We start from the raw sequence: 21,454 nt of genomic DNA on the forward strand, positions 1-21,454 counted from the left end.
GAATAACTTTGGCGTTTGATAAGCTAGTGGAGAGATGGATGGAGTGTGTTGGGCATTTAATGCAGGTCAGTGTACATGGGCTGCATGTAGGTTTTTGCACATGTTCAAATTGTTCCGAGGTGCACCCAGCTTCACACTGTGGCCAGCAAGAGAGGAATCTGATACAGGGAGTTCTGTGCTAACTGATATAAGGTCTTTCCCTACCCTGATGCAAGGATTTAGAGGCAGGGTATTTTCCAGGGGCAGCGAGGAGGTATGTCCTTTTGAGAGCAGAGTGGTAAATTGACCTTCCCATTTGCACATTAAGGTAGAGTCATTGCTCCGGGTGTTGATGCACTTTCTGGAGTCATAGATTGTGGCTGAGTTGATTTTGGAGTTTTCTGTGGGATTTTCCATCAAGTCGAGGGTTGGTGGAGATGGATTGGTATGTAACAATTTGCATTCAGTGCAGGGCAAGGAGGTGGGTTTGCAGGGACTGATTAAGAAGGAATTGCACATGGGTAGTTTTCTGGGCTCTTTAAAGTAACTCCCTTTTGTAAGCTTCAGAAATTCACCATCAGAATTGGTTACTAAGAAGGTTCAGGGTAAATTTTTGTTGATTCAATATTTGTCTTTCTTAGTAAGGGGAATCACAATGATTTTATTTACAGGGAAGATGCATAAGTGGGGCATGAGTTACTGGATGATACAGTGGTGTGTTGATTATCCTTGGTTAGTAAAGGTTATCATCAAGCCTATGTTCTGTATACTGCAGGTGCGTGAAGAAGAGTAGCTGTTATTGGGTATGGTTGTAGATAAGGCCATGCTTGTGCCACATTTGAGAAATTTAGCTCTGCACTTCACTGGGTTTGTCAGCAAAGGGTGGGTACTCAGGAGGCTGTAGTTTACCTGGATGACTTCCTGTCAGTGGGGTTTTGAAGGGGTTTTGGAAGGTATGTAGACATTCTCTCTCTCGTAAAATAGATGGGTGTTCCTTTGGCAAAGCGTAAGTTGGAAAGTCCTGCTAAGGCTACATATGTTTTTTTTAGGTCTGACAGTGGATGTGGAGCAGGTCTTTTTCGGTCTTCCCTCTGAGAAGATAGAGCAATTGAAAGGGAAGATTGCATGGGTGATGGCTAAAACTAAAGTGCGGATCAGTAATGTTATGGAACTTTTGGGTCTTTTGAACTTCTTTTCCTGGGCTAGTAGTCCCAGTTGAACTTTTTGCAGGTCAGTGGAATTTGTGTTAGGGGGGGGGGGGCTGGGGCAAGCTGGTGAAAGCAGATTTGGAACTGTGCTGGTCCTTTTTATAACATTTCAATGGCATTTGATTTTGTCAGAAAGACTGTGTCAATCAGGACAAGTTGCAGTTCTTTACAGACGCCGCAGGGATAAAAAGGAATGGGGGTGTATTTTAATGGGTAATGATTTGCAGTTCATTAGCTGGATGAGTGGAAGAAAGGTGGTGCATTTTTGGAGTTGATGCTTTTTAGGAAAACTTTGATGGTTTGGCAAGACTAATTATGCGACAGGAAAGTGATTTTTAATTCAGAAAATTTGGCAGTGGTGTGGGTTTTAAAGTAAAACAAATGTCCAAATCTAGGTTGCTTTTGTTAGTTTTATGAAAATTGGTATTGCAGTTTGTTGATAATTGTTTTCTTTTTCAGGTGTACATTTGTCAGGTACTAGGAATGGGATTGTTGACAGCCTTTCTCACTTTCAGTTTCACAGGTTTCGGCAGTTGGCACTGGTAGCACAAGCAAAGTCAGTCAAATTGCCACAGGTGGTATGGTGAGTTGAGCTGAAGTGATGGGGAGGCTGATTCAGCAATTGTGGGTGGATTCAATGAGGAAGGCATATGGCAGGGCATTATTTGTATCCGATTAGTTTGTAATGCAGTTGCCTGAGGAGGAGAGAATATGGTTGATGAAGTTGGTGTTACAGTACTTAGCTAAGGCTTGCATGAAGGGGAAGGGTGGTTCAATCTGTTAAGTTGGATTTGGCTGCTATTACCATATTTGCATGGGTAGTGGATTTACAGGATTTAAAGTCATGAGCACTAGATCGGATGCTGAAAGGATGGGGTTGGATTAACAGCAGGAAGACTAATATGTGGTTGACAATGACTAGGCAGGATCTAAAGGAGGTGGTGGTGTAGGCTTGCACATATTGGTAGGGAATTATACACTGTGGGTTATTTTGTCAGTATGGTTGTATAATGGAGCATTTAGGGTGAATGAGCTGCTGGGTTCATTGGTGTGGCAGGATGTTTTTTTTTTTTCCTTCTTCAGTAGAGATATGGTGGTGCCACTTGAAAACAGATCAGGTGGGCAAAGGGGTGAAGATTGTTATGAGCATGTAGAACCTAGTGCATGCATCCAGTGTCATGGGCTAGGAGGTAGCAGTTGTCCCATGGCAGTAAGCTGCAGGATTTAGTCTTTCATTCATGTGGTGGAAAGGTGATGGGAGACTCAGTTTTTATGCTTGCTAAGGAATGTTATATACTGTGCAGGCTTTTGGGGAGAGTCTTTCTAACCACTTTTTTTGGCATTTGTAGAACATTTGGCGAGAAAAGGTAGGTCAGTGGAATTGATAAAGAGTGTGGGCTGTTGACCATCTGGGGCCCTTTTCTCTTATGTTAGTTAAGTACATTTATGTTATCTGCGGTGTTTAGTATTTTTTTTGTTTGTTTTGGTAGAAAGTGATTCTATTTGGACATTCCTGCATTTATTGGGCTGCAAGGCAGGCCATAATTAGGCCAGATAGAGGTGGGGTTATGAAGATACAGACGAAGAGCATGCTGGCATGGTGTTAGAAGACTCAAGTGGCACCAACTCAAGGATGATTTTGCAGATATATACATTCAGACTGGGATCCCACATATTTTAGTGGTCCACTTAGCAAGTAATGATTCAGGGGTTATTCCAAAATGGCAGTGTTTTAACGTTTTGTGGGACCTGGCAAGTTTAAGGAGTAGGTTTCCACCATGAATACCGTGTGCTCAAAACTGTGCCAGGTTTGTTTTTGAAGAATGTGACACATTTTATGGATGTTGAACACACCAGGTGGTTTGTTAATATTAGCCTTTTGAGGTACTTTATGCACTTGGGGATTCATATTATTGACCACTGGGACTCTGATGGGGATCCAGTGTGGTTTAGGAAGGATGGAGTATACCTGAGTGACATGGGCTTGGACTTGTTCAATATGCATCTGTCATTGTTTTTGGAAGTGGTGAAGCAATTTTTTTTGAGTGACATGCTGCTTTTGGTAAGAAGTTTGAATAAGTGAGCAGTTGAGGTAATGCTGCCTACATCATAGCGGGATGGGGTTGAGTGGGTGCATTTTGTAGTGTTTGAAGTCATATATTATATTTGTAATTATATATTCACAGATGTATTTGTCATAATGTTAATGCCCTTAATGGAATGTAGCACATTCTGTGGTGACCTCTATCTCACACACTGGGGTAATGTGGGTGAATAACTTAGCTGGGAGCATTAAATATGGACAGATACATATGAATTAATATTGTTCAAATTTTACATTGTCAATGGGCTGTTTTGCTAAGATTATTTGTAAACTAATAAATGCATTATGCCTAGCAAAATATTAAGTGCTACTCTTGTATTGTAGCAACTGTACACTGGGACAATATTTATGACCTTAAAATTTTTGATGTTGTAACGCACTATTGTGTAGAAGTCATTATTTGCTGCAAGACATTAAAAAAGCTGCTACTTCTAAAAAGATGGAATGCAAGAATATCTGGTACAAACAGGATAGCTGGGGTGTAATACTGTCTTTCAGTTACAGGCTACAGTTTATCCAAGGAAAGACAGACTAGGGGGATAAGCAGTACTTGACAATTACAATATAGTTCTCTGTTTTTCTCTCCTACTGTTTGTAGCAACAGTGGCAATCCAATTGTTTCACCTTCTTTAGGAAAACAGGTGTAATTAGTGCTGTATTTGTCTCTTTTCAGCATTCCCCTGATTTGCTGCTTGGAACATAAATTAGCGTGCCATGTGCCCAATATTCTCTCACTTAGTATTAAACAACCTTTGCATTGCGCTAATGCAGCAGTACAAATACTTTACTTTGTTATATATAGCAGGCGAGCTGTTGTGAGATGGGCCACATTGCTGGTACTGCTCATTGAGCTGGGACATAAAAGCAGCTCTATAAATCTGGCTGGGCTGATCAAAGAGGTGTCGCATTAAGTCATAGATTAGCTTATGGGAAGTGCACAGATAAGAAAATATAATGTCCCATTAGGAGAATAAATGTAGGTAGGTTTAGGATATCAATCCATTATCTATTCATTAACTGGCCAGGTGTATCTGCAAATGAAGTTTTAACAAGTCATACATACGCAGCAGCTTATTTATAATTAGACTGGGCATAAATATAAGCTAACAGTATTCTAAATTCTCCATTCATGCCATTGTGTCACGTTCCCTCCAAACAGTTCACAGCCACATTTACTACTGTCAGCACAGGTTTATTACTCAAATAATTTTCTGAATCATTTCTGGATTAAAATTTTGAGTGTCCGTGGACAGCAACCGTTTTCCACATGCATAAATGAGGAGCATATGCAAATAATGAATCTGAGTGGGTGCATGTACATTATATTAAAGGCCAGTGTTATAGCCCCCCTCTTCCCAAAGGGAGGGGGGAGAAAGAATGCATATGGGAATTAAAATCAAACTATGTTCCATTATATGTACAGACAGACATGCATGTATAAATACACACACATAGACACATTATTACATGTAAGAGGCTGATGTACTGTATCACTGGTAAAATAAAATGAGACTGATCTATATTTATAGGTTATGCGGGAAATGAAAAATATTGCTTCCTTTAATGTTTTGCAGGTGTTTGTGTGTAACCCTGTTCTTTATCTATATCTAAACAAAGGCTGACAGCAAAATGGGGCAGAGGCAGTCGTCATCCTTTTTTTAATAGTTGCTGTTCACAGACCAGAAGCCTTTACCTAATTTCTGAATGTCAAAAAGATGAATTCACATTAATTCTGCAGGTGCAGTGGCTTGTTTTACTGATTCATCTCCAAACGGGGTTAGTGTGAAGTCAGTCTGCATGCTTTTCTACAGCTGATTCTTATACTCAAAAAATTCCTAAGCAGTTTTTATGAGTTTAGTACAATTTGTTATATTTCCAGACCATATATATATATATATATATATATATATATATATATATATATATATATATATATATATATGCCACCAAATTGCAGATACAGGACTGTATTTTTCTGAAATAACTTTGCATTATGAGGAGAACATGTATCTGTGTTCATCTTTGACTGTCAGTATTGCTACCATTGTCTAAAAGTTGCATCTTTCAATACCACAAAGGCACAGTTTTCCAGTCAAAACAAATATAGTTGAGAGTTATGTTTGGTTTAGAAGCAGCTGTGCCCATCTTCTAAGTGTTAACTTGGGATTATCTTAGAATGGTTAGTGTACTGCTCACCAAACTTGAATATAGTCTGCAATCAAAATAAGAGGAATTGTAGGTATATGTTACAGCATATTTTTTTTCTTTTAAATCTAGTAATTGCATTATTTATGGAGGAATATGTCCATCCTCCCCAGAGAGATTAATTAAGCTACCAGCCTGGAATTTAGAAATGGGTTGTACTGCAAATTTGTATAATCGACAGAAGTGGATTCTAAGTTGACAGCCATCACTAGAAGAAAAAATAGTGATAGATAAAGTGGTGGTAAACAAGTAATCACCTGAAGACTATAAAGTTTGTTATTGTGATTCATTGTTTTTCAGGTCTGTACATGGCATACAGTGCAGTAGACAGCAAAGGTAATATTTTTTTGAATTTCTCAGACAACACTTGGACTGGAATGGGTGAGATGGAAAGAAGCCACAATAAACTGCAAAACCAATGAGCCACCAGGAGTATAGCAGTTATGATTTTTGCATAAACAATTAGTAAAGTCCTGCAGTCTAAGCACACAAAGCTTTTTATACATACAGCTCTCAGTAAGGTAAAGTGTTTGGCATCCAAAACTAAGGAATGTATGAGAATGTCACTCAGATATTTAAATGTATTTAATTTGATTACTGGGATAGTCTTGACTGGGCATTAAAACCCCTTTTCATCTGATGAGGAGAAAAGCTCCACATACTGAAAGTTAAGACCACTTTAGCCAATACATTCACTTTGAAAAAATCATACAGGCATCATATATACAAGTCTGATGAGTAGTTGCTACACAGAGAAAAACACTTACATTTGAAGTTTCTGCAGTTATGGAGACAACCGTTACATACATTGGTTGACAAAATCTGCTTTTATGCACAGAGCTGTTTCACATAAGAGTCTACGGAGCTTCTCCAACATTGCAATATGTCCACAGACTTCAAACAAATTCTCTGTTACACTGATGAGCATGCAGGGTGCTGACAGAGAAATATAAAAGTAGACAATAGCTGAGCCCTTATCCATTCCCATAATAATCTTGGAGCTTGCCTAAACCTTAGAAACAGGTATACTATTCACTTATGAAATCATTAGCTTGTTGTAAAACAAAATGAGCCAGGGAACTGCATTGCTTCCAGATTAAGTTTGTTTACTACTCATCAATAAAACCTCATCTATTAATGTTTTTGTTTAAAAAGCTACTATGACCTGTACTGTACACGCCTTTGTCTTTGTAGTATCCATACTTTGGTTCTTTCCTGAAGAAGGGTCAGATGTGCTCCAGTCAGACTATTCAGTTATAAAACTAAGCAAGTAGTGGTGTAGAGTCCATTTCTGCAGTATATTTCATTTATGTTTAGATTGCCACTTGCATATTATGTACAGTTCTGGAGACACTTGTCAGGAAGGGCATCTTAAACCTGAAAAAGGAATATGCAACCAGCCAGTAGTAGCCGCACCAAAATATAAAGGGGACCTTGGGTAGTATAACCATACAACCTATTGGTAAATCAGCAGTGATGGCTGTATGGCAGAAAAAGATGAAGCATTGCCTGAAGCATAAAATGTCTGAGAACTGGAAGGAACAAGGTGGGTTTGGTGGGAATGAATTGATGATTCTGGATTATAGATGCTAGGAAGGGAAGAACAGCATGGCTTGCTGTTTTAACAACATGGGTGGTTGGAGCTGCTACAATGATTCTTGCTGCATTGAAGAGAATGGCTGACATTTTGTTGACAAGCAGTGCATGATGTAGCTGGTGTTACACATATGCTACATATCATACTCAGCACTGCGCACCTTATTACTCATCTGTTGCAGGAGAACATGAGGTTAGGACATGCATGAAATGTTCTCTATAGCTACCTGGATGGCATTCCTCAGATGGTTGTCATCCTCTTCCCCCCATTTTCCACCTTCCCCCACAGCTATTAGCTACTACCAGCACCTCTCCATATTCACTAGGTCTACTAGACCCAACTTGGCCTTGCCTGGGCTCAGCCTCACTTAGGCTCTGACTACTGAGGATGCTGGTGCAGCACCGCAGAGTTATCAGGGAGTGGGTCCTAATCCCCTCACCATGCCATGACAGCCATACACACCTTTGCTCATCAGCAGTCTCCTGACCAAATGGGTATGCAACTTGCAGTGCAGAGCTAGCCAGACTCTTAATACTATTACTGAATCAAGACCAGGCAGCCTCCCATCCTCCATAATGGGTAAGCCAGAGATTGCTGCTTTCTCACTCAGTGCCTTAAGCACCTAGTCCAACAGGGAACACCTATGATGCAGTAAGGGCTTTAATACCTCTGTGCCATAGGGCACAGTTCAGGTGGTTGTCATCCTTAACATACAACAGGAGGCTAATGAATTAAAAGAAAAAAAAACTCACCTCTTGCACAATGCAGAAACATATGAATAGCACAGAAGGAAAGGTTTTATACCTAGCAGGTATGGGAAAGGAAAGTTCACCTAGAAAATATGTAATCAAGCTGTGTGGGAATGCAGTAAGAAAAGCAGATGTAATGGGAACCAAAGGAATATGTATTTTCATTAGAAAATGAGAAGTTATTGTTTCTCTTTATACACATTTACTCATATTGTATTTAGTCTGGTTTGGGTTGTTCTGGATCGCTCATCTTAAGTCCATACAGAGGACAAATCAAAATTAAGGCATTAGAAATTACTTAACACAGATCAGATGTATAATGACAGTCCCCAGAGTGCCCTAACATACATAATCGTAGGAACAGGCAGCATCTGGGGGACATGACAAACTTTTATGAAGGCATCTGGGGGACATGGCAAACTTTTATGAACCTCAAGGTACTCTAGAGTGTAAGTGGGAGTCGTCATTCTAAAACAGAGATACATCAGAACAAAGGCACAAAATCTAAGAATTTGAGGTGGAAGCTCTGACAAATATATTTCAGTATTACTTCACATACAAATAGGTAGGTGATTGTTGCAGCCATGCAGACAAAAGTCAAAGTAAACTATTGTCATACAGATCAACACAGAGGAAAAAGTGTGCGTTAATGCACAAAATTTCAATACTCTGGCATGTACCATAAGAATTATAGTTTACAGAAGGAAGATTAATAATAATTTAAAAATACTGAAATAGAAATCAAAAATAAGATACTAAAAATAAACACAATAAAGTGTAAAGTGAGCTATGTAGATAATGACATATTGCACATAAATGTTTGTTTACCCATTTAGCAGGTTAGGTTATGGGTTTGTTGTTCAGCAGTTTTTTGTTCCCTACAAATCTGTTATTCCCTATTTATTGTTCCCTACAAATGTAGGGATGCCAAAAACAAAGAATGAATGAATTCCATAATGCACAAGAAAAGCATCAAAAACAAGTCTTATGAGAAGAAGGCAAGGTTACTCAAGTGTTACCTGCATTTTAGGTAATTATTAGAATGAGGGGGGCATACGGTCCTTATTTACTATTAAGCATTGGTGCATGTCACCTCACATACTGAGGTATAATTGCTTATGTGACTAGGAATTCTGTGCCACTGTGCTTTATTTTAGCAGTCACATCATCTGCTTTGGTAGCTGGTGAGACAGCTGATGTATAGCCTGTTGAATCTGCTCGATTCACACAGACATGTCTTGCATATTGTATTACTAATAAACAAGACCAGGACTCTGAAGTCATCCATGTAATAACAGTTTATGGAGATTATGTTGAATGCATTATTTAAACTATATTTACCCATATTACTCCTTTCATTTGGTCATCTGTCTAGTAATAGCTGAAATAGGTTCCTCTGTTAATCAATTCATTATCCGGTTTATGAACTATTAACCAAAACAGGTCTTAATGAGCTTATCAAAGAGGTCCCTCTGACAAATGCTACACTTTTTTCTGCATGTTAAAGTTGAAATAACAGAACTGCTGAATATCAAGGAAAGGGATATGACTGCCACATGCTGTAAGAGAAAACAAGAGAGAAAACTAGATGCATATTTCAGGTTTTTTGTTGATATAGTAAGGGAACTGATCACCATCTGACAACAAGCTGATGAATAATTATTAAAAACTGATAACCACACAACTCGAGGGCTGCAAACAAAACAAAGTCCAATACTTAACAACGTTGCTCCAATACAATAAAGGCTGTCCCTTTACCCACGTACCACACTGCTTAGGTGATCCAAAAATCGATCTCAAACGGATACTTTGAAACATTTATTGTGACCAAGACGTAAGATACATGAAATAAAATAAAATAAGGTACTTTAAACACATAAAAAGAAAAGTAACTGATTTAGCGCTTTCATCTCCTGCACCGGAGACTTCCTCAGAATCCAGTTACCATTGACAAATCTTGCATTATATATCACAGTATTGTCAACCCATTGGTTGAGATTTGAGCAATTATATAATTGATTAATTGCATATAGTTGTGAATTAAAAGGGCTAGGCGCTTCAGTAAAAAAATCTAAGCAACACTGCAAAAAACATTGCGTGTAATAAAGATTGTTGAACAGTACCAAAAGAACAATTATAAATAGGTGCATATTGTTTTTGATGTTATTAAAAACTCTAAAATCACAATTGATGTTAGTATGAAAAAAAAAAAAATATATATATATATATATATGTGTATATAATCTAATAAAAAAAATTATCTAATAAAAAATATTGTGTTTGCCAAAACCATCCCTGTCCAACGATTTTTATATAGGTAATTAAATAGGTGAAATAAACATTTTGTTAAATGACTATATATAGAATATATATGTGTATAAATGTATATGTCCAACCCAATTTGTGTGTATATAAAAGAAATAAATAGGAATAAATATAATTGAATGTATATTACAATATATGAACTATAAATTACATATGTATGAAATGTTAAAATATAAAATATGTATATAAATATATATAGTTGTAATATATAGTGGTAATATAAATATATATATATATATATATATATATAAATAAATATATATGAAATACTGATAACTGTACAAACTGAGTAAGAGTAAACATATTAAACAAAAACCTATCTTGTTAAAATGCATACAAAGACAAATATTTAAAATTGTTGAATTCATAAACAAATAATAACTGTTAACTTCTTCAATAAATATCAGTGTTGAAAAATTGTTAAAAATTAATAAAAATTATTAATATTGAAATTAAAAATTGTATATGTTGTATGTGTATTAAAAAAATAAATATATATATATATATATATATATATATATATATATATATATATTGAATATATTGAAAAGTTAAAAAAACTTTAAAAAACTTTTTTAATTTTGTTTAACTGATACTTGTTTTTCAGGCTTCCTTTTATTGTTGTTCATTCTACCTTTTCTTTGGGTCCTCTGCCAATGTTTTTAATGCCGGAGTTATAGAGATGTGGTCATTTAATCCTTTTTCACTACATGCATCTAATCTCAGCTGCCAGATCATTTCCCTATACTCTAACTTTGTCTCCCAATCGCCTCCTCTATCCATGGGTTCAATTTCCTCTAACACCCAAAATTTAAAATCTGCCTGTTTGCATACCAATGCATGCCTGTATAATGCATTATTGTCATTGTGTTTGTTGAAGTCCCTGGTATGCTCATATATTATATTCCTAAGGTGGCGTTCAGTTTTGCCTATATACTACTCCTTTTGAGTAGCAACTATTATATCTTTTGGCTTTTAAAGTTATATCCAAGCTTGGTATTCTAATTTTTCAATCCAGCAATGTATGAACATTGCGCACACCTACCACATTTAAAAGAGCCATGCCTCTTATTGGCCCCACTAGCTGTAGTTGTTCTCTGTTCAATAATATTCTTAATATTCTTGTTCCTTCTAAAACTGTATTTAATATCACACTGAAATACATCAGTTTTCGTTGCCATATTCCTGAACATCTCCCAAGTATCATTAATGCTTTTTTTCAACCATTTTACACCTTGATGGTATGTAATCATCAAATAGGGTGTAGAACTTGCTACTAATAAATTCTGAATGTTGGAACTGTTCTTACTACTATTCCTAACTGTAATCTCCAAACACCCATCATTTGTTAACAGAGGATTATATTTATTACCTCTTTCTGAAATTACATATTCTTTAATAGGGTTAATAAAATCCATAGGGTAGCCTCTTTCACAGAACATTTTTTCTACAATATCAATTTCATTTAGAAATTCTGCATCATCAGAGATCATCCTGGCCATCCTAATCATTTGTCCTTTTACAATGTTCTTCTTAAGTTGATAAGGGTGGTCACTGTCAAAGTGTAAATAGGCATTAGAATGATGTTCTTTTCTAAATATATTGGGACCTGTAGCATTTGTTCTGGTTATCCTTACTTAATTTTATATCTAAGAAATGTATTTCTTCGATACCTATTTGATGTGTAAAATGCAAAAAGGTAGTTGTCTGGTTTATATACTGTATAAAATCTTGAATGTGGTCGTAGGAACCAGACCATAAAACAAAAATGTCATCCAGGAAACGAAAATAATTAGTAATATATTGATTGTATACAGAGTTGAACACATATTTCTTTTCCCAAAATAACATAATAATGTTAGCATATATAGGGGCACAAGCAGAGCCCATGGCAACTCCCTCTTTCTGGTGGTAATAGTCCCCCTCAAAATACACGTAGTTATATTTTAATATCAATTCCATACATTCCAAGACAATTCTAAACTCAGCTGCTGTCACCAGTTTCAATTCAACAAGTGTTTTTTCAAACCATTCCAAGCCAATGGCTTGAGGTATAACTGAAAACAATTCTTTGACATCGATAGTAATAAACAACATATTGTCTGAATAAGTACTCACACCAATTTTCTTCAAAAAGTCCCATGAGTCTACCAAAGTATAATCCTATTTTGTATTAAATTCTTTTAACATAGTGTCCACATAAATAGCCAAAGGCTGGGTTTTAGATCGCTGGGATGACACTGTAGGTCGCATGGGTGGATTATATTACGGATTTGTGTATTTTGGGTATACCAAATATACCCGGAATAACAGGTTCTGGTACTTTTAAAAAATTGTATAGTTCCATAAAAATCATTCCTGTGAACAAATTGTCTTCCAAGATGAGATCTATCTTCCTGTATGATATATTAATCTCATTCTTCGTTACTAAACCATACTGTTCTTCTTTGTCCAAAATATCCTTCATCTTCTTGATGTAATCCCATCTATCCATAATAACCACCCCTCCCCCTTTATCAGGTTTCATTATGCGAATTTTGTCATTACTACTCAAATCTCTTAGTAATTTTTCTTCAGCCTTTGTCAAATTACTTTTAGTTTTATTGTTGTTCTTTTATCCATTTCGTATCCTATTAATGACACATTTTTCAAAATTCGAGATTTCATGTTGTAGGGGAGGATTGTATATACTGTGTCTAGTTAAAGAGTTTTCCCTATCTTGGACTGCTCTGTCCTTATATATATGTCTAAAATTTAATTTTCATGTTAACAACTTAATATCCAGTATAATGTTTTTTGACTCTAGGTTTGTTGACAGGTACAAAAGTAAACCCTTTAGTGAACAAACTAAAAAAATCTTGATCAAAATGTCAGTGTAATTAAATATATTGAAATTATTGAAAGTATGGATAATGACATCCACCTGTTCCTGTACAACTGTTATTGGTTTGGTACTACAATCACCTATTGTGTCGACACAAAACCATTTCTAGATCTTCTATCTGTATACTCTCCCTGTGTGCATAACCTGCGCATATGTTTGTTGAGTCCGGTTTCTCAACCTCTCTGACCTCCTGGGTTCGTCCATCCCTAAAGGGGCATCAGTTCTAAGGTTGTTTTCATCTTCCATTATGTCAGGATGTTCTTCCTGTACATAATCTATGGTATTCTGGTTGGTTGGGATCCAATTGCCCCTGCTCCCAATGTCTTGGCTCCCAATTCCTATCCCTTCCTGCCCCTCTGTAACTGTTGTTCCTGTTGTATCTTTCCTTATAAGGTGTGTACAAACCCTTCCCCCACCCGTGGTTCTTAACTATACTGTCACCAACATATGCACAACCATTCTCATAATCACCAAGGTCCCTTTCAAGCTTCTTTAATTTTCTATTAATGTTCATATTAGTGGCAGAATGAATATCATACAATACTCTAAAATATACATGCTTATACTCGTCTACTCGAAATAGTAAGTCTGTATTAATTTCACCATACAGCTTATCTATTTCCTTTTTCGTTTGTTCCATTATATCAGTGTGTTGCGTTTCATCATTAATTTTAACATTGCTAGCCCACATTCATTCAGAATGTCACAAATACTTTTAAAAAATATTTTATCACCATTCATGTTGTTCGGAAACTTATTCAATCTCAAACCTTTAGGCACTACCTTTTCTTTTATACATTTGTCAAAATAACAATTTTCTACACTGAGTGATTTGAATTTTAATAATAATTTCTTAAATATCTTACATCTGTCCTTGTATGTTAAGCTGTTTGCTGGTTCTTTCTTTTCTTCTTCTTTTTCTTTTAAAAAGGCACAAGATTTATTTAACAATGTACTAAAGTCCATATCTTTGTAAATATCCATGGCATGTGATTCCGTTTTATCATTAGTTCCGTTTGGGCAGAAAGTAGAAGGGTTCTGTCCATCGTTTCTCCTTCTACAAACACTGTTTTTTTGCAGTGTTGCTTGGATTTTTTTACTGAAGCCTAGCCCTTTTAATTCACAACTATATACAACTAATTAATTATATAATTGCTCAAATCTCAACCAATGGGTTGACAATACTGTGATATATAATGCAAGATTTGTCAATGGTAACTGGATTCTGAGGAAGTCTCCGGCGCAGGAGATGAAAGCGCTAAATCAGTTACTTTTCTTTTTATGTGTTTAAAGTACCTTATTTTATTTTACTTCATCTATCTTATGTCTTGGTCACAATAAATGTTTCAAAATATCCGTTTGAGATCGATTTTTGGATCACCTAAACAGTGTGGTACGTGGGTAAAGGGACAGCCTTTACTGTATCGGAGCAACATTGTTAATTATTAAAAACTACTTACATTTAGCATCATGATTCCCAGACATACTTTAGTCAGTTTAATCATGTATGGAATAAATTCAATGAAGTTCTGCAAGACAGATTTTTCAGAATTGCTGATGATAATGCTGCATGCATTTGCCAGATAAGCTTATACCAGAGTATTCAGAACAAAACAAAATCTTTCTGACATCACCAAGAAAAAATTATGCAAGAAACAAGCAGAGAGGACCTCACTCAAGGTAAAGCTGATGAACAAAGTCAAACCAAATGTAAGAAAGCAGCTACCACCACTTAAAAAAATGAATACTTAATCCAACAGCTCAACAAAAACAATAAAACAAAACAAGAAATGCAAAGTTTGATGAGCGCTTTTGGACTGTGCCCTTCATCAGATAAATTGCTAACATACTTACAATCATTTAAAGGGATTAACAACCAATCTGTGCTCAATACTGAACCCGCCTCTTTTTTAAAGGCAGGTTTTAATGGAGTGACATTAAGCCCTGGATGTGTGTGTGCTGTAAGTTCTATTACCCATTTGACCTCTTCATATTCAATGTCATTCACTATATCACTACCTCTTATGTTTCTCACCATATGTCAAATCACCATAAATTTAAAATAATGTCCTTGATGACCAGATATGTGTCGATATCCTCTATATCTATCTTTGTTTTACAGGTCCCCTGCATCACTACTAAGAATACAAATCTCTTGGCAACCCAGGTGGACCACCCATATCCTCTATGAGCGCTGTTTCATCAGTGGAATTATTTCCAGCAACAGTACCATCTGAAAAGCAGTGCAGGTGTAAATGCATATTATTTTACCCTTTCTACCATTGTATTTACCTCTCAAGACTATACCTGGTCAGCTACAACTCATCTCTGTGCACCCCCCTTTTTGCTCTCTCAGCCATTTAGTTCATATTCAGCATTTAGTTAATACTTAACTGTAGTTTAATATTTCCTGCCGACCTACCCTACAACCTGCCTGTTCTAGTCTTGTTACCTCCCGTAGCCTTGTAACTTTTCTCTCCCACCACCATAGCCCCCCATAACTCTACCTATATATTGACTCTCTCTCACACACTGTCTTTCAGCCCTATTCATCTTTCACTCTTACGACCTTACAACCCTGTCTTCTCCTCTTCCTATACTTTTCTTTTATTTCACCTCACTTACCTCCCTGGCTTATCTCTGCTCTGGAACCAGACAGTCCTATCCTCCATAGACTAGTGCATAAAATAAAATAAGTGGCACTAATCCAGTCACATGTCTCTCCGACATATCCAACCTCTCTCCCTGATAGTTTTTTGTGTGTGTTTATCTGTTTCTGCTCCTGAAGGACATTGTTGCCCTGCTCCGTTTGCCCTCATTAACGCTCGGGCTCACTTCGCTCCACTACCCTATCCCCATTCCCACCCACTCCCACATCAATTACATTTATAGTTATTCACCACACCCCCAAACACATCTCCATCCCAATTATCCAATCAAATTCTACCTATCATTCCCCTCTACAACACACTCCCACACCCCATTCATCTACCCCTACAGCCAATTATCCAATCAAATTCTACCTACCATCCCCCTCTATAACACGCATCACCACACCCCATTCAACACCTATCCCTACAGCTACTGATAGCATCTGTACATTCACCCAATTCCTTACATTATTAAATAAGATGACATATATACATCACACCCACTTTCTACAACCATTGTTTTACTCAGTAACTCTCTCCCCTCTCCTGCTGTCCTTTCTCTCCTCCTACCACTCTCAACTTCATTTCACCCCCCACCACCATAGCAAACAGAACCCATTACTAATTCCAATATACCTAGTCACTGCCTTATATCACCTTATGACCTCACATCCACCCAACCATTTTCCTGCCTATATTGGAATCATGCATGCAAAACTAGCACTCAATCCTCCCAAAAACTAGCATAAATTTGAGACAAACAAACTATTTACAACTACTACAAAAACTGACTTTCTGTGGGGACATTCACCCAAATCCAGGACCCAATAAATCTAACACTAACTTCACAACACTAAATCCTCTATATGCTAGACCTTCTACTTCTCTCCTCCTCTTAAACATTAATGTAAGGAGTATACTTAAAACCCAGGACCTTCATGCCCTACTAGCTCTATACAAACCAGACATCATTGTATTAACAGAAACTTGGCTCAAGCCGGAACACCACAACAATGAAATAACTGCCCCTGGCTACAATATTATACGTAGAGAAAGAACAGGAAAAAAGGGAGGGGGGTGTAGCAATACTATTCCAAAACCACCTCACTATTGAACAATTTGAGTGTAATTCCCAAGAAGTCAAAGATGTAGAACAAATCATAGCCAAACTAAAGCTTAACCCCAACAAACAATTATGTCAGGTGATCCATATCCCACCAGGCAATAATTCTAGCATACTACAAAACCTACTAAACTGGTGATCATATTCCCTTCCACAAGAAACCATAGTTCTAGGTGAATTCAATACTGATTAGGCTGACTGTCAGCCAAAATCCCTCTACCCACATTAACTTACATGGATTTACTCAGATTATATCTGCCCCTACAAGAATTGACAAAACCTACAAACACCAATCCATCTTAGACTGGATTCTTATATCAGACCCCATCCTGGCTCAAGAATCGGGCTGTCTTCCTGACAGTCTGAGTTGACCATCAAGCTACCTTCTTAATTAGGAACTGGTCCCACCAGAATAAACAACCCATCCTCAGAGTAGTACGTAACAAAAAAAACTTTAGAGCCAATAACCTAATCAACTCACTAAAATGCTGTAACTGGACTCCTCTAATACAACTATCTCTAGATGAAGCCATGTAGTACTTTAACTCAACCTTCCTACAAATCTTAAACTATCATGCACCCCGCACAACCATTAGAACCAAAACTAACTACGCCCCATGGCTAACAAAAGATTCTAGAACTTTAATGAAAGAGAGACAAAACTTGGTTACAATTTCAAAAACTAAAAACCACTACCCTGATACATAATTATCAAGAACTCTGCAACAGAGCCAAACCCTGCCTGTGATAGGATTTCGTGGATGAAATTATTTTGTTGTGGAAAGGGGAAGAAACAGAGCTGTTTGATTTTGTTAAGTACTTAGAATCAACCACAACCTTTCTTAGATTTTCGGTGAGTTTTTCCAGCACAGAGATAGACTTCTTGGATGTCAGGGTGATCCAACATGAGGAGGGTTTAAGGCAACCCTATAGAGAAAAGACTGTTGGAAGAACAACATATTGACACAGGACAGCATGCATCCTAGGTTCATCTTTACTGGACAGTTAGGGAGAGTATCTAGACTATGTACAGAGGAAAGTAATTCTGAAGAGGAAGTGAGACGCTTGGAAGGCAATTTCATAGAAAGGGGTTACAATTGGCAGAAAGTCCAGTGGATTATACAGACCAAAAGAGATTTTAGGAAGGATAGAATGTATCCATGGTTGAAATATGATGCAGGGAGGGTTCCTGCGGTCAACAATGGACAGAGACAGAATGGTAAAATGAGACTTATGTTTACATATAGCAACAGCATACATGGGGTATGTAATATAGTCAGACAAAATTGGAAACTCTTACTTTCTGATGAGAGGGTCAGCAAAGTTGTGGGGGAAGAACCTAGTTTTGGTTTCAGGAGGAATAAAAACTTGAAAGACTTACTGGGTAATGAGGGCAGACATGACAAACAGTGGATTGAAGTGAGGAGAGGCACTAGACCATGTGGGTCATGTAAGGCATGCCAATACATTAATGGTGCCAGTAATTTTGCTCATCATATCACAGGCAGACTTTATTCTTTTAACACCAGAGCTAACTGCAGGACCACGAATGTGGTTCATCTTGCTACTGGTCAGACATGCAATTGTTACTACATAGGGAAAACGAATTGCATGTTTAAGCAGAGGATATTAAATCATTTGTCAGCTATTGGGTTGAAAAATGAACCCAATGCCCTATATAGACATATCTCGTCATCAAGAACATTATTTTAAATTTACAGTGATTTGGCATATGGTGAGTAATATCAGAGGTGGTGATATAGTGAATGACACTGAACATGAAGAGGCCAAATGGATAATAGAACTTACAGCACACAGACATCCAGGGCTTAATGTCATTCCATTAAAACCTGCCTTAAAAAAAAAAAAAAAAGGTGGGTTCAGTATTGAGCACAGATTGGTTGTTGCTCCCTTTAAATGATTGTAAGAATGTGAGAGCATTTTATCTGATGAAGGGCACAGCCCAAAAGCATTCATCAAACTTTCATAGGTAGGTACTAGGCTTTTAGCCTTAAGGCCTATATAAACCTAGCCAAAAAGGTACCCTGGCTTTTGCCACCCAAGAAAATTATTTTCCTGTACTCCTGTCGAGCAGAGCACCAGAGAAGATACCAGGGTGAATGTCCTATTTCCCATCCAATTCATAGGTAGGTACTAGGCGATCGGCCCAAGGGCTTACGTAAGCCTAGCCACCAAGGTACCATAGTTTACGCCACCCAAGAAAGTGATTTTATTGTGCCACTGTCCAGCAGAGAGACAGAAGTGATCCCTGGGGTGTATTTCCTATTTCCCATCCACTCATCAAGATTTTTCTTGAAGAGTGCTAACGAAGAACTTTGCTTGACATAGATAGGTAGCTTGTTCCAGAGTATAGGAAGGCTCTAGGTCAAGAATCTATCCCTCCAGCATGTCCTGTTTATTGTGGTGACAATGTTTAGGTCTCTAGAGCGCGTAGCTTGGAGGGATTGGAATTTCTTTAGGTGTAGTATGTCCAACAGCTCTGGGTTTGACATAGCTTTATATGTTAGGCAGAGATCACCTCAGAGTAGGTGATATGCTACGGAGTAAAGCTGGAGTTTTTTGAGGCGGTCAGTGTACGGCATTTGTTTGAGGCCAGTAATCCTCTTTGTGAGGTACTTCTGTGGCCTTTCCATCTGCTGCAGATGTCTTGTAAGGTACATTACAAAAGGGGCGTTGTACTCTATAATGGGTCTAATGAGTGATGAGTAGAGGGGAACAATGACCTCTTTTTTCCTGGATGAGAACCCTTTTATGATGAGGTGTGCCATGTAGAAGGACTTCCTGACTGTGGTGATGTGACTATGAAAGGAAAGACTACTGTCCACCTGGGTCCCAAGGTCTCTTATCATGCATTCGGTGTTAAGTAGAGTTTTTACCAAAAGGGATGACAGTGCACTTTTTGGCAACGAGCTTGAAGCCATGGCTCTGACACCAGGCATCTGTCTCAGTGAGGCCCTTCTGTAGGATTTCCACATCATTTGGGGACTTGACTATGGCTCCTAGTTTGCAGTCATCTACAAACCTTGTCCGCCAGAGGCCTTCTGTGTTAGCCTGTACTTCAGAGAAGTAGATACCAAACAGGAGAGGTTCCAGGACAGAACCCTGTGGCACTCCACTTGTCACTGCCTTGAGGTCAGATTTGGAGTCTGCAACTTTTACAGTGTGGGTTCTGTCACTGAGCCAGTTGGCAACCCATCTTGTGACATAGGGAATTGTACCTAGTTTAGTGAATTTAGCTATAATTTCAGAATGGGGGATGGTGTCAAAAGCCTTGGCGAGGTCAAGATAGGCTGTGTGAACCACCTTACCCTCATCCACAGCTTTGGTGACTGCCTCAAAGAAGTCGATCAGGTTCAGGAAGCATGATCTGCCGTTCACAAACCTGAACTGGGTGGGATCCAGAGTTTGGAGGTTACCAATGTCTTTGTTTATGAGTTCCATGATGATATGTTCCATGGCCTTGCAGACCAGGCTAATAGGTCAATAGTTCCCAGGATCAGTGGTGGCTCCCCCTTTGTGGAGTGGGATAACTGTTGCTGTGCCCTATTCAGTGGGCACAAACCCTGATGTGTGGCTATTATTGAACATGGTGCTTAAGTGGGGAGCCAGTATGTTCTGAAGTTCGTGTAAAACGCAGCCTGGGATGTTTGTCCAGTCCCATGGATGCTGTGATTTTGGCTTTAGAGAGTGCAGCTTTTACCTGCGTAGTTGTGATTACAGGGACTCTATATTCTTCCTGTATAGATATGGGCCCTTTAGGGGGTGAGAGGGCGGTAAAGTTAACACTGAACCAATCTGCCCGGATGTTGGCAATATCATTTTTTTTCTGTAATTTTTGTGCCTTTGTGCTGTAACTTAGAACAAATCTGGGTGTTGTCATCTAGATTCTTGACATAGCTATAGAATGCTTTGTGGTTGTCCTTGGATTTAGTGGCGATTTTGTTTTGCAAACATTGTTTTGCATTTCTTGTTTTGTTTTATTATTTTTATTGAGCTGAAGAAAAATTATGAACCTTTTACTCACTATGTTCAGCTTTATTAGTTTTCTGTGCCTGCTAGAGTCTCTAACAAACAGAAATAAGCCATGGGGTATCTTTTTTGCCTCTGGTCACCTCTCGTACTGAGCTTGGAAAGAAACCTCATTCTGTTTGTAATACATGCCTAGAAATGCCTTTTGGTTACCTTTGATTATAGTCATACCTGCTACATTAAATATGTAAACCTGCTTTTCCTTTTGTGCTCTTTTCCTTTCTAGAATATGGTTGAGCAGAAGTTGATTTTATCAGTGTTGCACTAGACAGATTACAAATACAGGTGTGTTCTGTGAAATCACAGATTTTAACTAGCCCTGCTTTGTGATATCTGATTATTGTCTAGCACTAAATACATTATCCAGGATGAGGGTCAAAGCTAGATAATGCCCATGAAGTCCTTGAGTACTATTACAAACAAAAATAAATACTCTCCTTTGCACCTCAGAAAGTAGTAAGTAAAGTGCATGCCACAGAAGTAACAAGTTTTGTAATGCATGAAAGATTTGAGAGCTACATGGAATTCCTTCCTTCACTGTCTTCTACAGGAACCCTTCATATTCCTTCATATTTATCT

General features: G+C 37.8%; 1 protein-coding gene across 2 annotated transcripts in view; it reads left to right on the forward strand.

Moving 5' to 3' along the window:
- Positions 1-21,454, forward strand: part of ZMAT4 (zinc finger matrin-type 4) — a 2,083,697-nt gene that overhangs the window by 936,597 nt on the left and 1,125,646 nt on the right. The window lies entirely within an intron of this gene.

The sequence above is a fragment of the Protopterus annectens genome, chromosome 9.part0 (assembly GCF_019279795.1).
Source record: "Protopterus annectens isolate FY-2018-M chromosome 9.part0, PAN1.0, whole genome shotgun sequence".
Taxonomy (NCBI): Eukaryota; Metazoa; Chordata; order Ceratodontiformes; family Protopteridae; genus Protopterus; species Protopterus annectens.